Below are 14,579 nucleotides of genomic sequence, written 5' to 3' on the forward strand. Positions count from 1 at the left end.
TGGCCTTTTGGCAGCACTGTACAGCTAGAAGTTCTTGGGCCGAGGTGATTTTTGTTCGGTTTGAGGATACATTTTAAATGTATTCCAATATGTTTATATAAAATCTAGTGATACGAACAATTACAAAAGATTGAAGTGCGTGAGTTTAGCATTATTGTGTGGTGATAAACAGCCTGAAGCAATGGTTGTATCGAGCACTGTGACGATTTTCAGGTAGGTGTTTATTTGATGATACCGTTTTGTAAAAGTGGAAAGAATCACTCCGGCTCAGTGGTGTTGCAACGAAGAGCAAAAGTTTGAAATCTACATTTTATTTTCTATAATTGGATCGATTAGGAGTGAAATAAATGGTTGAAAAATATTGAGTATTGTGCGAGATAAATAGGAGATTTTTTTAAAATGATCAATCATAAACCTACGGCTACTAAACAGTATAAATCATTAGCTTTCTGTGCAGTGAGCCGGGAATGGGGTCCATAGGCCCAAGTAGTGATTTACCCTATAATGTTTTGTAGTACCGTCATCGGAGTTGACAATGGGTCTAGGGGGTGAGAATGGGTCATCGCCCTCATCAACAGTGTGGAGGTCGGATAACAAAATCGTTCAAAAAGGTCTCTTATAATTTAGTATTTTTGCCCTCAGTTACATTAAATCTATTCTACATGCATTCTATGTAGTTGAAACAGTGACCCATTCTCACCCCCATTTGACCCATTGTCACCCCCGATGACGGTAGTGGTAAGATATTGTATCCCTACCTACTCCAGAGTTGGATTTTTTTTTTCAACCAAACTGGACCCGACTAGGTCCGAAGGTGATTCCGGTCATCAACCAACCCACTCCAGAGTTAGATTTCTTCAACCCGACTAGGTCCGAAGGCGATCCCGGCCTTCTACCAACTCACTCCAGAATTGGTTTTTTTCCGACTCTACTGGATCCGACTGCAATTCCGGCCATCGAAAAACTTATTGCAGAGTTGGAATTCATCGACCGGACTAGGTCCGAATGCGATTCCTCCAGAATTGGATTTTCTCGACCCGACTAGGTCTGACCAGAGTTGGCCTTTCTCGACCTTACTTGGTCCGAAGGCGATTCCGGCCATCGACTAACTCACTCCAGAGTTGGATTTTTCTCCGACCCAACTAGATCCAACTCACTCCGGATTTGGATTTCCTCGACCCGACTAGGTCCAAAAGGCGATTCCTCCAGAGTTGGATTTTCTCGACCCGCCTAGGTCTGAAAGCGATTCCAGCCATTGACCAACCTTCTCCAGAGTTGGATTTCCTCGACCAGACTAGGTTCAAAGGCGATTGCGGCCATCGACCTGTCCACTCCAGAGTTGAATTTTTTTCGACCCGACTAGATCTGACGGCGCTTCCGGCCATCGACCAACTCACTCCAGATTTGGATTTCTTCGACCCGACTAGGTCCGAATGCGATTCCGGTCATAGACCAACCTACTTCAGAGTTGGATTTTTTCCAACATAACTGTATTCGACGGCGATTCCGGTCATCAACCAACCCGCTCCAAATTTGGATTTCTTCGACCCGGCTAGGTCCGAACGCAATTCCGGTCATCAACCAACCCACTCCCATTTCTTCGACCCTACCCAGTCAACACAGGATCGTAAATTACCTCGTATAAGATGTTGAAGTGGAGGCGATACGTACTTCTCTATACAACTTACGTATATTGCCTCCACTTTAGCATATTATGTGGCATTATATACGAGTTTGTGTTGACTTGGTACTAGGTCCGAAGGCGATTCCGGCAATCAACCAACTCACTCCAGAGTTGGATTTTTTTTCAATTTTTGCGACGGCAATTCCAGCCCACTCCAGAGTTGGATTTCCTCGACCCGAATAGGTCCGAAGGCGATTCCTCCAGAGTTGGATTTTCTCGACCCAATTAGCAATCGCTGATCTTGGTTATGCCTTCTTGGGTTGAGTTTTCCAGGCTCAAAATATCATTCCAGCTTTCCTTGAAAGGATCATGAGACTTTATTATTCTTTTACCGACAGGTGATATATCCACCATACAGCGTAAATACTTCCAAATGAAAGAACAAAAAAACAAATTATGAAAAACAACAACAAAACAACAAATTATTAAGCCAAATGTCCTTATGCCAAACGTCTTCATGCCGAATGGCCCAATTGCAGACAAAACAAACGAGTTCTGATTTACACTGGATTCTGTTTTTACACGATTTACATTTTCTCAATTTTCTACTCATCCTAAATGTTTAACGCATATTAATAATCGTGTAATTTTTCTTTGATTTATTCTGGATTTTATGAAACATGTTGCGAAGATTTTGGAGGTAAATTGAAGTCACACGATAAAAAATACGAGCGAAAAAAATCGTGTAAAAACAAAATCCTGTGTACTATATTGCAGGAACAAAATCTAGTTTTTATAAGTAAATAAGAGAAAAAACATTAAAAATCTACATGGAACGGACATGCGAAGAGGAGCAATATTATAGGTTAATTGATCCCAGTTATCCAACACATCAGATAAAAAAGTGCAATAACGGTCACAAGGAAATATATAAAAATCATGCCCGCTGTATGCTGATCACAAATAGCACAAGCTATCTCAGTTGCGAATGAAATTGTATAAAAGTGGTTGTGTGACTTCAATAGAAGATATTGTGTTCAAGATGAAGCATGCAATATTGTAAACTTTTTTTGAGTCCATCGATAGACTGTATGAAAACGTTGATTGGATTTCAATCAAACATTGCTACACTTATTTTACCAAATACATACGAAAATTATTTTAAGCTTTTAGTGGAATATATTTACTTGTCATAAGACGAGTTTGTACAATTCCCATTTAATTCCACAACTTTATTGTAGCTTCGATAGATACGTATATCGACCTTACTGTTGAGGTCGAAATACGTATTTGTCAAAGGTACAATAAAGTAGTGGAATTAAATGGAATTGTACAAACTCGTGTTCTGACAAGTTACCAAATGCAGTTTTTTTTTTTAATTTAGACTGATACAAATATTTAAAAACCCAGAAAAAATGCTCACGTAATTAGTGTACGGCCCCAATGGTTTCAATCAATTATTGCAAACTGCTATGATTTGTTTTATATTAACGTTCAGAAATAATTATGGATCTACCGATTTAAAGCGAACTTCCAAGATATCGTATGATTGTCAAAGAATCTGTTTTGGAGCGGGCTTTAAGATGTTTGTGGTTTTTAAGATTTTATTTAATCTTTCGAGGTTTGTAGGAAACTTTTTTCCGTTGGCTTCTAATAATCCAATTAAACATACTTTATTTAGCTTAATCTTGATTTTTTTTAATTATTCGCATTTGCTGATTTCAACAACTGTTTTTACCTCTGGAAAACTTTAAGGCCAAGGATATTTTTGATTATTTAGTAATCTGGGTTTGACCATTTAGTAGTTTGTCAATAATTTGGCGGAAAAATATATAAAGCTCTTTTAGTGGAATGTATTCAACCGTCTGAACCCATTTGAACTGATCCAAGCAAAAATATCAAGATTTTCGAGTTCAGTTATCATTATAAAGCCCTTTCAAACAAATTTACTGAATGTGTGCTCTATTTTTATTAATAATATCTTCCAGACGACGCCGGAGCTAAAACACCCCTTTCGAACCTAGTCCTCCGACATCAACTGCCATGTGCATGTTAGGGTTAACGTTAGGGTCTTCACACAAGGGTGCGATGATTTGCAGGCTCGAACTTCAACATACGCCCCAATCGTATAACCCAACGGATTAAGATACGGACTGCTAGGAGGCCGCAAATCTATCGACCAAAATTTACTTTTGTTCTTCTGCCATTGTTGGGTCGATTGTGACGACGTGTGACATGGCGCTCCATCATGCCGTAGGACAACGTTATGATCATTGGAGAATTTGGCCTTCACCCAGGGAAGCACTCGGTCCTTTAAAATACCGATAAATAATTCGGTATTGATTTTAAACCCAACATAAATGAAAACAGGAGGCAGTTTCAAATCCTTGTGGCCACCAAGCCAAAAATCATGACATCAGCCGTATTGGTTTGGAAAATAAACTTCATTTTCTCCAGAACATCCACAATTTTCTTCGGTGAAATGAACCGGTCCGTGCGGCCGTTGGCGTCAGCATCGATGCTGAAAAGCTTTTCGCGTCGGAGAACAGGAATATATTTGTTTCCTTCTTCAACAAAGAAAAAAATCTTTTTGAATGAGTCACTCGTAGTTCCTATACCCGGTCCGTGAACAAGTGGCGTTTCACTCAAGCTCTAGAAGGTACATGCAAGTCTTCTTTGATGGATCTCGCATGGATTTCTCAGAAATTTAGACTTCCTTGGCAATTTTTTTTATGGAACGCACCAGGTTGCGAGCAATCTTTCCACTAGCCGATTTGATCACGTTTGGCATGCGTTCGAAGCATGGACGTCCACATCCCGCTTCCGCTGCTTAAACTCATCCTGCAGAGACGTTTTAAGGGGATAAACTGTGGTCAAAAGACATCCTACCACCATAGTACATAATCTCATTCGGCGTCTTCTGCTCGAGCAACAAACTAGTAACCAATTCTTTTGCGTACATTTTTAGAAATTTGTCATAAAACAATTACAATTTCTCGGTGCAGCATTTGAAAGTAAACATAAATAAATATACTTTCAACAGAAATTAGTCACTAGCTACTCAAATTAACCCAATATTCAAGCTTAAACATTTTCGCATTATTTTCTGCCGCACCCTGTAAAGTCCGGAACAAGCACAAGCAAGTAGAAGTGCCTTGCAGAGTGCAAAGTAAACACAGTTTCTTACCATAAAAAGTCTCCGAGTTTCTCCACGAACAGACGTGTTTTTTTCTTGACATCTGATTTTTTGCGCCGAAAATAATTTTCATAATGTCTTGAAAACTCATATGTGAATATGTACGTTATGTGGAAGATATTGATTTGGAAAATGTATTGGAGGTAACCACTTTCCCTTCGATGGGACTCGAACCCATGACCCTACAGTACGCTAGACTGGTGCTTTAACCAACTAAGCTACGAAGGACCTCCGTTGGCCTTCGCAACCTAGAGGCTACTGAACGAGCTCGAGATTCCCAAATTGGACGCATAGTCAAATCACTCGCAATCCATTTCTCAAGCCAATACTTCCACATGTGTATAGTACACGTCCACATTAGAGGAGCGTGAGTATTTAGAATGTCTGGCGGCTATACACATTCTTCAACTGTACTGTACTGTACTGATCAAGTGAGGTTGTGTAAGGTTGAGGTGGTTCGGTTAGGAACAAATTTAAGTAAAATCTGCACTTTTGGTTGCTTGGGAAAAGCCAGGGCAGAGTAAAATGTCTGTGTCCCATCCCTGACAATAATTGGATCAGCAAGGAGCGGCACTAATCTTCTCAGCAACGTCACTCCCAGCGTTATCTTTGCATATACCCCCTGAATGTGGAACGGTTGGTACGGTTGTTTCCGTTTCTTCCTTTTGTGAATTCAAAACTCTTCGTTGATCATGTTATTCATTACCGATTAATATGATTATAGGGGACTTATGAATTATCTCCCAACTTCAAGCCTGTACGGTGGGCCTGGCCGTTTTAATACTTGTGTCATATTTATGATATGATGCAAATATTAATGCTGGCAAGCGAATGCTCGGAAACACAACCAACACTTCCAGGATGCTTTTTAGTACTGGCTGTGCATGTGCTAAGACAAGACAAAATGTCAGTAAAATTGCACATCTTGATAGATTACTAGTAGGAACACCCGTGAATCTCACATTTGTACCAAGAACGCAGATCAACCTATATGATTAACACTAGGATTCATTCGTTCAAAAAATCGTTGCAACTAAATTTTCAAATGGCTATATCTCAGTGGTTTTGTGCGTGTATCTACGACGTGATGCCGTTCAAAGCGCACTAGCCCAATCATCTGTGGGATGGGATGGAATCCAAAATACTCCTGACACGAATGATTAAGCGTATGTTCACCAAAAAAGTGCGACTCAAACATCGTCTGGCATTCGGTAGTTGAATAAGAATTGCTTTTTAGTTGCCAAATTCAAAGCAAATATTCGAAACCTTACTATAACCCAATATTAGGAGAGCTACTACAGCAGATTGAGTAGGAGCCCATACAAAGGTAATCTTGAATGAATCAAAAACGCATCTGCTCTCTTATTATTGCATAAAAGTAAGATGTGAGCTAAACTGCATAACGTACTCATGGACTGATCCTATCAAATGGAGAAACCGTCGTTGATGAATTTGACTCGGGATGAATTATACATGAAAGACAAAGATCAAAAGATATGTAGTTGAGACAGACTCTCAGAAATCAGGACCAACGAATTAGTTCAAGCATTTTATCGAAGTAGCATTAGCATTGTTACGGTATAATTCGGACACTAGAACTACTCATGTTTTACTTTTGAGATTCTTATCTAGAATATTTTGACGTTGGCTTTCTCACTCTAATTTAATTAAGACGGCTAGTTTGGCATAGCCCGACGTTTCGGTCCCGTGTATTGGACCTTTTTCAAGGGATAAGCTGTCGGCCGACTCTCGTTACATACGGAATGAATGTCTTAACTGGGTAGTTGGAGCTTCTTGTAGTTGCATTACACATTTGATATTAAAAATTAATTAAAAGACAATATTCACTGCACATAGACACAACGCATACACAACTTGACGGTACTAAACGGTCCAATACACGGGACCGAAACGTCGGGCTATGCCAAACTAGCCGTCTTAATTAAATTAGACTGAGAAAGCCAACGTCAAAATATCCATTCTACCAGTCGCAATCTCCTACACTTATCTAGAATGCTATCAGAAATCAAGAAAAGGGAGTGGTCCTTGATTCTAGTCTTAGACAAAAATAAAAAAAAGCACGAGGATTACTACTCCTCGCCACGCCCATCTTCACCATAACTAGGGGGAACAAGAAAGTGTTAAGGTCACTCCTGACGGAATCCAAGATTAAAAGTGCTCGCGTTTTCGGGGGCACACCACTCGATACGGAAGCAACAACGCACAACTGTCATTTTAATTATTTTACGCATGCTGCGACGCAGCAAAGCTAAATCAACAAAAATGACAGTTGTGCGCCTCCTCTGAATCGAATGGTGTGCCCCCGAAAACGCGAGCACTTTTAATCTTGGATTCCGTCAGGAGTGACCTTAATGTGGTACTTACTTAGCGAGAGGCCACCGACTTAGCGACACCCCCAAACCACGGAGTTGGATAATGAGAAAGGTATTCGTTTGGTCAAGATTTGCCCTTAGCTGGCAATGTATCCGTGGTAGATCTTATCCCGTAACACACCACGTAAAGGTGTCTACCCAGCGTTACAGGTACTACAGTTCAAGCTTTTTATCGAAGTTTTCTAAAACAAGTGTGTTACTTGTTCCACATTTCATCAGTATTCTAAGTGACAGCTTTCAGAAACGGTTCCTCAGATGAGTGATGTGGTAGATATGACTGGTTCTAGTAATTATAAATGTGTCTGCACGTATGAAATATAAAACATCATTGCATTGAATTGGTGTGCGAAAGCAGATCAGCCCTGCTTGCGAAATCAACCCACAAGGTTGAAGAAGAAAAAAAAATGAAAATAGCAAATGTTTTCGCATTACACGAACGGATATGCAAAAGAGATAACAAATGGTACGTTCATGATTATGAAGTCTCATCGAATGATATGTGTGTGTGAGATTGCGTTACGTGCTGAAATAATGGCACGAAAATACGGTACATACTCAGTGAGAAGAAAAGAGAAGGCGATATTTAATTCGGCTCTCATCTGAGCAACGCGAACACATCAGACTTCAGACGGGAATTTGTCCGAACTTTGACTTTACGGATGAACTGTATGTACGAAAGAGAGAGATTGCCATAGAGGGTGTTGAAACCAAGGGCCTCATACGCCTGTCACTGGCGAACAAAGCTCGTGTACTCTGCATCGAAGCTTAGAACCGGTGTTAGGGCGCAATCGTTAATGTGAACATTTTTATATTCGGTTAGTTACAGCAAATAAATTCTTTTTCGAGTCCCTATAATCAAGCAGGTATCTCAAGCATACCACATCGTTATATTGCTGCATGATTCAGTGTTTAATTTTGATAAAATATCGAAAACAAAAGTGTGCATAAAAATTGCCTCGCCATAACAAAAAGGTGGTAGAGAATTAACACTGTTGTTTACAGTTTAGAACCAAATCCAGATGTCGCACATGTTGGGGTAGGGATTCAGTGCTCCACCTTCTCCCCCTGGTTGAAACGGTTGAAACGTTTTGCTGCTTCAGTCTTTTGGCGAATTTTCTGACGGACAGACATCTGTTCGAGTGGCATCGGTTGGAAGAAAAGTGTTTTGGCTGGTGAAAGGAGTTTGGATACGACATGGTGCAGGCGGTAGGTTATTTGGATTTGAATGGGATATATATTGAAACCTCGATTAAAACGCGAACGAGATGGATTAATGTTGCAACAAAAAAAATACAAAAAAGAAGGTGGTTTATATCAGACGTGCGGACGAGTAGGTTCCGACACGCACAAACAAATTCAGGACGAGTGGGTACCTGAACAAAAAAAAAGTAATCATATTAAAACTAAAAGTATGGTTCAGGACGCGTGGGTACCTGAATGAAAAAATGAAACCAATGATTCAGGACGAGTGGGTACCTGAAACGAGTAGAACGGAATCAAAATGAAGATAAAAAAATAGCGTGCGGACGAGTGGGTCCCGGCACTGATAGATTCGAATATTTTGAAGTTTGCTTAGGTTGAATCGAATTTTGAGAATTGGCTGAGATTATCAAATTTTCATTTATTTCTGAGTTAGATTCAATAATGCAAAACTGAACATTTTGCATGACAAATCTAAATTCAGAACAGTTTGAAGTAAAGAAACATATTTGTGACGTTGATGTAATCTGGCAAATTATTATAGTAACTGATGAGTAAAAAAAAAGTAAAACGGTAATGAAACATGGATTTGCAATAAAATATCATAAAAATTAATCAATTCTCTGCATAAAGCTGATTCAGATGACACTAAATTCTAAAATAAATTTCATTTAAATTTGAATTGGATTTAAATTGCATTTGGTTTGGATTCGAAATGTATTTTGGCTTCGACAGTATTTGGAATGGAAATAGATTTTATTCAATGGATTCAATTATATACGAGTGAATTTAAATTGGAAATGTATTGCATTAAAGTTAGACTTTACTTACGTCTTTTTTATATTAACTTGGATTGTGATTTTATTTGAATTTGTTGAAATTGGAGACAACCTATTCACTGTTTTTCGATTTATTTGTACAAAACTGAACATTTTGTATGGTAAAACGGAATTCAGCACGAGTGTCAACATTTAAAAAAAAATCATTCAATATTTGTGATGATAACATTGTAAAACAAATTTAGATGATTTCTAAAAAAAAATGATTTGGACTACAAGTCTAGTCTGCATTTGGATGGTATTGACTAGCTTTTGATTGGACATGGCATTTGTTTTGATTTGAATAACATCAGAGTCGGATTTGGATTATATTTTGTGGCATTTTGAATGGGTTTGGATACTGTTTGGAAGCTGAAATTTATTTGGATCCGATTTGGATTGGATTGATATAGAAAAGATTTGAAGCGAAATTGCATAGTAGGTATTTAGATTGGTATTGATGTATATTGGATTTGGATTTGATGAGGGTTTTAAATTTTAATGTGAATTGGATTTGGATTGCTTTTGGATTAGATTTGCTATGGATTGGGATTAAATTTGGACTGTATTGTGATTGAATTCAGATAGACTTGGATTGGATTTGATTATTCAGATTGGATATGAACTTAATTTATGAGAGATTTGATTTTGATTGGATTGGGGATTGGATTTGATTAATCAGGATCGAATTTTGAAAGGATTGGGATTGGATTTTGATCGGAATTGGATTAAATGTGGTTTTAAATGGATTTGCATGTGATAGGAATTTGGATCAAATTTGAAATGGATTTAAATTGGGTATAGATTGGATCTGGTTTGAATTTTGATTTTATTGGATTTCGATTCGAATTGTATTGTAAATTGTCATTGGATTGAAATTAGATTAAATTTTAATTGTATTTGGAATGGATCTGGTTTGTTTTGCTTTCGATTCGAATTTGAATTCATATTAGACTTAGATTGAATTTTGATGTGCTTTAGACTGAATTTAAATTTGGATGTGGATTGGATTTCGATTGAATAAGGATTGTATTGAACTTCGATTTGATTGAATAGGATTTGATTAGATTTGAATTTCAATTGGTTGGATTTTAATTAGATTTCTATTGGATTATGAATAGATTGGGAGTAGATTTGTATTTGATGTTGATCTTATTCAGATTCAATTTGATTTGGGTTTCATTGATATAAGATTCGATATTGATTAGATTGGCGATTGATGTGGTTTGGATTTGCATTAAATTTGTATTTGATTTTAATTCGGTGTGAAATTTAAAAGATTTTAATTGTATTTCAATTAGAAATTGATTGGATTTGTTTTAAAATGGATTTGGACTGATAAGAGTTTTATTAGATTAAACTAAGACTGGATTTTAATGTGATTCAGACTGAATTTCATTAGGATTTTGATATGAACTTGGATTGGATATTGATTAGATATGGATCGAGTTTGGATTTAGATTGAATTAAGATTGTATTGAATTTCGATCTGATTGAATTGGATTTGATTGGCTTTGAGTTTTAATAGGTTGGATTTGGATCAGATTTCGATAGGATTGGAATTAAAACTTGGATTGGATTTATATTTAATGTTGATTCTATTTAGGTTTATTTTTATTTTGACTTTTTAAATGATTCGACTTTTGTTAGATGTGGTTTGGATTTGGATTTGGCATTGAATTTAGATTTGATTTTTATAAGGTTTGAATTTTGATTCGATTTCGATGGGAATTTGATTGAATTTGATTTTAATTGTATTTTGATTTGATAGGAGTTTGGATAGGATCTGGATTTGTATAGATTAGATTTGGACTGAATTTGGATTCTTTTGGATTTAAATTTGGATTGCATTTTAGATTATATATGGATTGGAATTAGATTGAACTTGGAATGGATTTCTATTGTATTTGATTCGAATTTGAATTGCAAATGGATTCATGTTAGACTTAGATTGGATTTCGATATGATTGGATTTCAATTGGGATCGGATTTGGATTTGATTTTGATTGAGTATGGGTTAGATTTGGATTGGTCTTAAATAAAGTTTTAATTTGGCTCTAATGTGAATTGGATTTGATTTCGAATTTTATCGAATTTGAATTTAGTTTGAACATGGATTGGATTTGAATTAGATTTGGATCAGATTTCGATAGGATTCGGATTGGATTTCAGTTGGAATGATTCTGAATTGCATTTGTGTTGGTCTAGTATTCGATCCGTATTTGAATTCGTTTAGATTGGATTTAAATTAGTTTTAGATTAAATTTGGATTGGAATTGAAAGGTATTTTGATTGAATTTGGATTGTATAGGATTCAGTTCAATTGAATTGAATATTGATTGGATATGGATTGAATTAGGATTGTATTAAATTTCGATTTTCTTGAATTGGATTTGATTAGATTTGAATTTATATCGGTTGGATTGGATTAGATTTCAATTAAATTATGATTGGACTGGCAATATATTTAGATTAGATTTATTTTTGATGTTGATTTTATTCATATTTCATGTATATATTATTTGATTTCAATTGGATTGGGAATTGATGTGGATTTAATTTGAATTGAATTTGGATTAGTTTTTGTTTGAATTTGAATTTGATTTATATTGATAGGATTTGGATTTAGATTGAATATTAATTAAAATAGGATTGGACTGGTTGGATATAGAATGCATTTGGGTTTGAATTTCGAATATATTGGATTTGGATTTTTTATGAATTTGAATGAGATTCTTGTTGGATTTGAATTAGATTTGGTATTTCAGTAGGATTCGTATTGGACGTATTTTGATTGGGTTAGGATGAGAATTCGATTGCATTTGGATTGTGAGGGATTTGATTCGAGTTTGATATGATTCAGACTTGATTTCAATTGGATTTGGATTTAATTTATATAGGATTTGATTTTGATTGAATTAGGGATTGATATGGATTCGATTTTCATAGATTTTGGATTATGGAAAGATTTGGATTGGATTTCAATTGGAAATTGACAAGAATATGGATTGGACATTGATTGGATATGGATTGAATTTGGATTTGGATTGAGTCTGAATTTGATACGATTTGAACTATAATTGGCTGGATTTGAATTCGATTTCGATCGGATTGTGATTAGATTTGGATTGGATTTAAATTTGATGTTCATTGTATTTGGACTTTATATATTTATTATTTGATTCTGATTGGATTTTGATTTTTTTGGGTTAGATTTTGATTGGATTTCAATAGGATTTGGATTAGATTTATTTGTATTTGGATATGATTTGGTTTTGATTTATATTTGGTTTATACATACTTATATTTCATTTTGATAGGAATTGGATTACATGTGAATTGCATTTAGACTGGACTTGTGTTGTATTTGGATAAGAATTTGGAATGGATTTCAATTCGGATGGATTTGGATTATGTTTGGATTGGATTTAGATTGGATGTGAGTCGGATTGGACTTAGATTGGATTTAGTTGGGATTTTGAATGGATTATAACTGATCTTGGATTCTATTGGATTTGGATTTTAATAGGATGTGGAGTGGAACAAGATATGGATTGGATTTTATCCAAATGTAAAAACAGAATTTGATTTGGATTGGAATTTTTTTTCAGGCTTGGCATGGGCTTTTCTGTACATAATTATTTAAATTAGATATGGATTAGAATTTGATTCGCAATAAGTTTTATTTGAATTGGATTGAGAAGCATTTGTATTTGATATGTCTTTGATTTCAATTGGATCTAGGTTCAATTTGATTGGTTAAATTTGGATAGAGTTGAGATAAACTGTTAATTAAATAATCATAATATTTTGAAATGTTCGTTTTTTTAATTTTTTTTAATATTATTTGACTTGTTGTAGTTTTAAATCAGGTTTGTTGTCGTAATTGTGCTTTCCTATTCAATAGTAGAGAAGGAGACGAATGTGGTAGATATGACTGGTTCTAGTAATTATAAATGTTTCTGCACGTATGAAATATAAAACATCATTGCATTGAATTGGTGTGCGAAAGCAGATCAGCCCTGCTTGCGAAATCAACCCACAAGGTTGAAGAAGAAAAAAAAAATGAAAATAGCAAATGTTTTCGCATTACACGAACGGATATGCAAAAGAGATAACAAAAGGTACGTTCATGAGTATGAAGTCTCATCGAATGATATGTGTGTGTGAGATTGCGTTACGTGCTGAAATAATGGCACGAAAATACGGTACATACTCAGTGAGAAGAAAAGAGAAGGCGATATTTAATTCGGCTCTCATCTGAGCAACGCGAACACATCAGACTTCAGACGGGAATTTGTCCGAACTTTGACTTTACGCATGAACTGTAGAGTAGAGTGGGGCAAGAGTACGCACTTAGTTTTCAATCGATCATGTGGCCCTTATGAAGCAAGCTTCTGCATATCAAATCAGTGTCGATGATGCATATACTCTTCCTTTATGTTACCCAGTGGAAAAAATATTGAAATTATTGAGATTCGCTTTAGTAGAACCCTTATTGTAAGACAAGTGAAAAACGCACTCTTACCCCACCGGTGGGGTAAAAGTGCGCATCGGATGGGGTAAGAGTACGCATTTATCCAATCATGTGATTTAAGTATATATTAACACAAATAAAAGTTAATAACATTTAATTGATGTTTAATGAGCATATATTACGGAATGTTTAAAGATTACGTAACTCTTAAAGGGGGAGGGGGTCCTAAAAATGTGCACTTTCATTCGAACAACCATTGTTTTTTATATATACAAAAAACTACAGAGGTAAAAATATTTATCAGGTTTCGCGTGGCGTATACAAAGGCATTTTCCTTAAAGAAAGTCCACCAATCACGTAACGTAAAATATGGCTATTTCATCCCCCCCCCCCCTATCTTACACTAGTTGTATGAATCCTCTAAAAATTATATGGATCATCACATATCTCGCAACCCCTCCCAGCTAAACGTTGCGTAATTTATGAATGTTTCTTTTGATTAAATGAAATTATCATTTAGATGAAATTGTGTTTTCGTACTATGTTTAGGTGTACAACAAGTCCTAATAAAATTTCATTATTTCGCTTCAGTGCTTTGTTCGCTAATTCCTTTCTAACACCGAATTACTTCAACTTATCCTAAAAACTTGTGATAAATTCGAATTCTGTCCCTTTTTTCTTAGTTGTGGATCTTTACGCTTTGGAAGAAGTCTTATTTTAGCCGGAGATACGGGTTTGACATCATAACTTGAAGATTCATATGCATACTCTTGCCCCACCGGTTCCTGCGTACTTTTACCCCACAGTCCCAAAAATTATTCAAGTAATGGTTTTGACTTCTTGGAAAACTAATCGGATTGGTGTTTTGTAC

This window comes from Armigeres subalbatus, chromosome 3 (genome assembly GCF_024139115.2).
Source record: "Armigeres subalbatus isolate Guangzhou_Male chromosome 3, GZ_Asu_2, whole genome shotgun sequence".
In the NCBI taxonomy this organism is placed as follows: Eukaryota; Metazoa; Arthropoda; class Insecta; order Diptera; family Culicidae; genus Armigeres; species Armigeres subalbatus.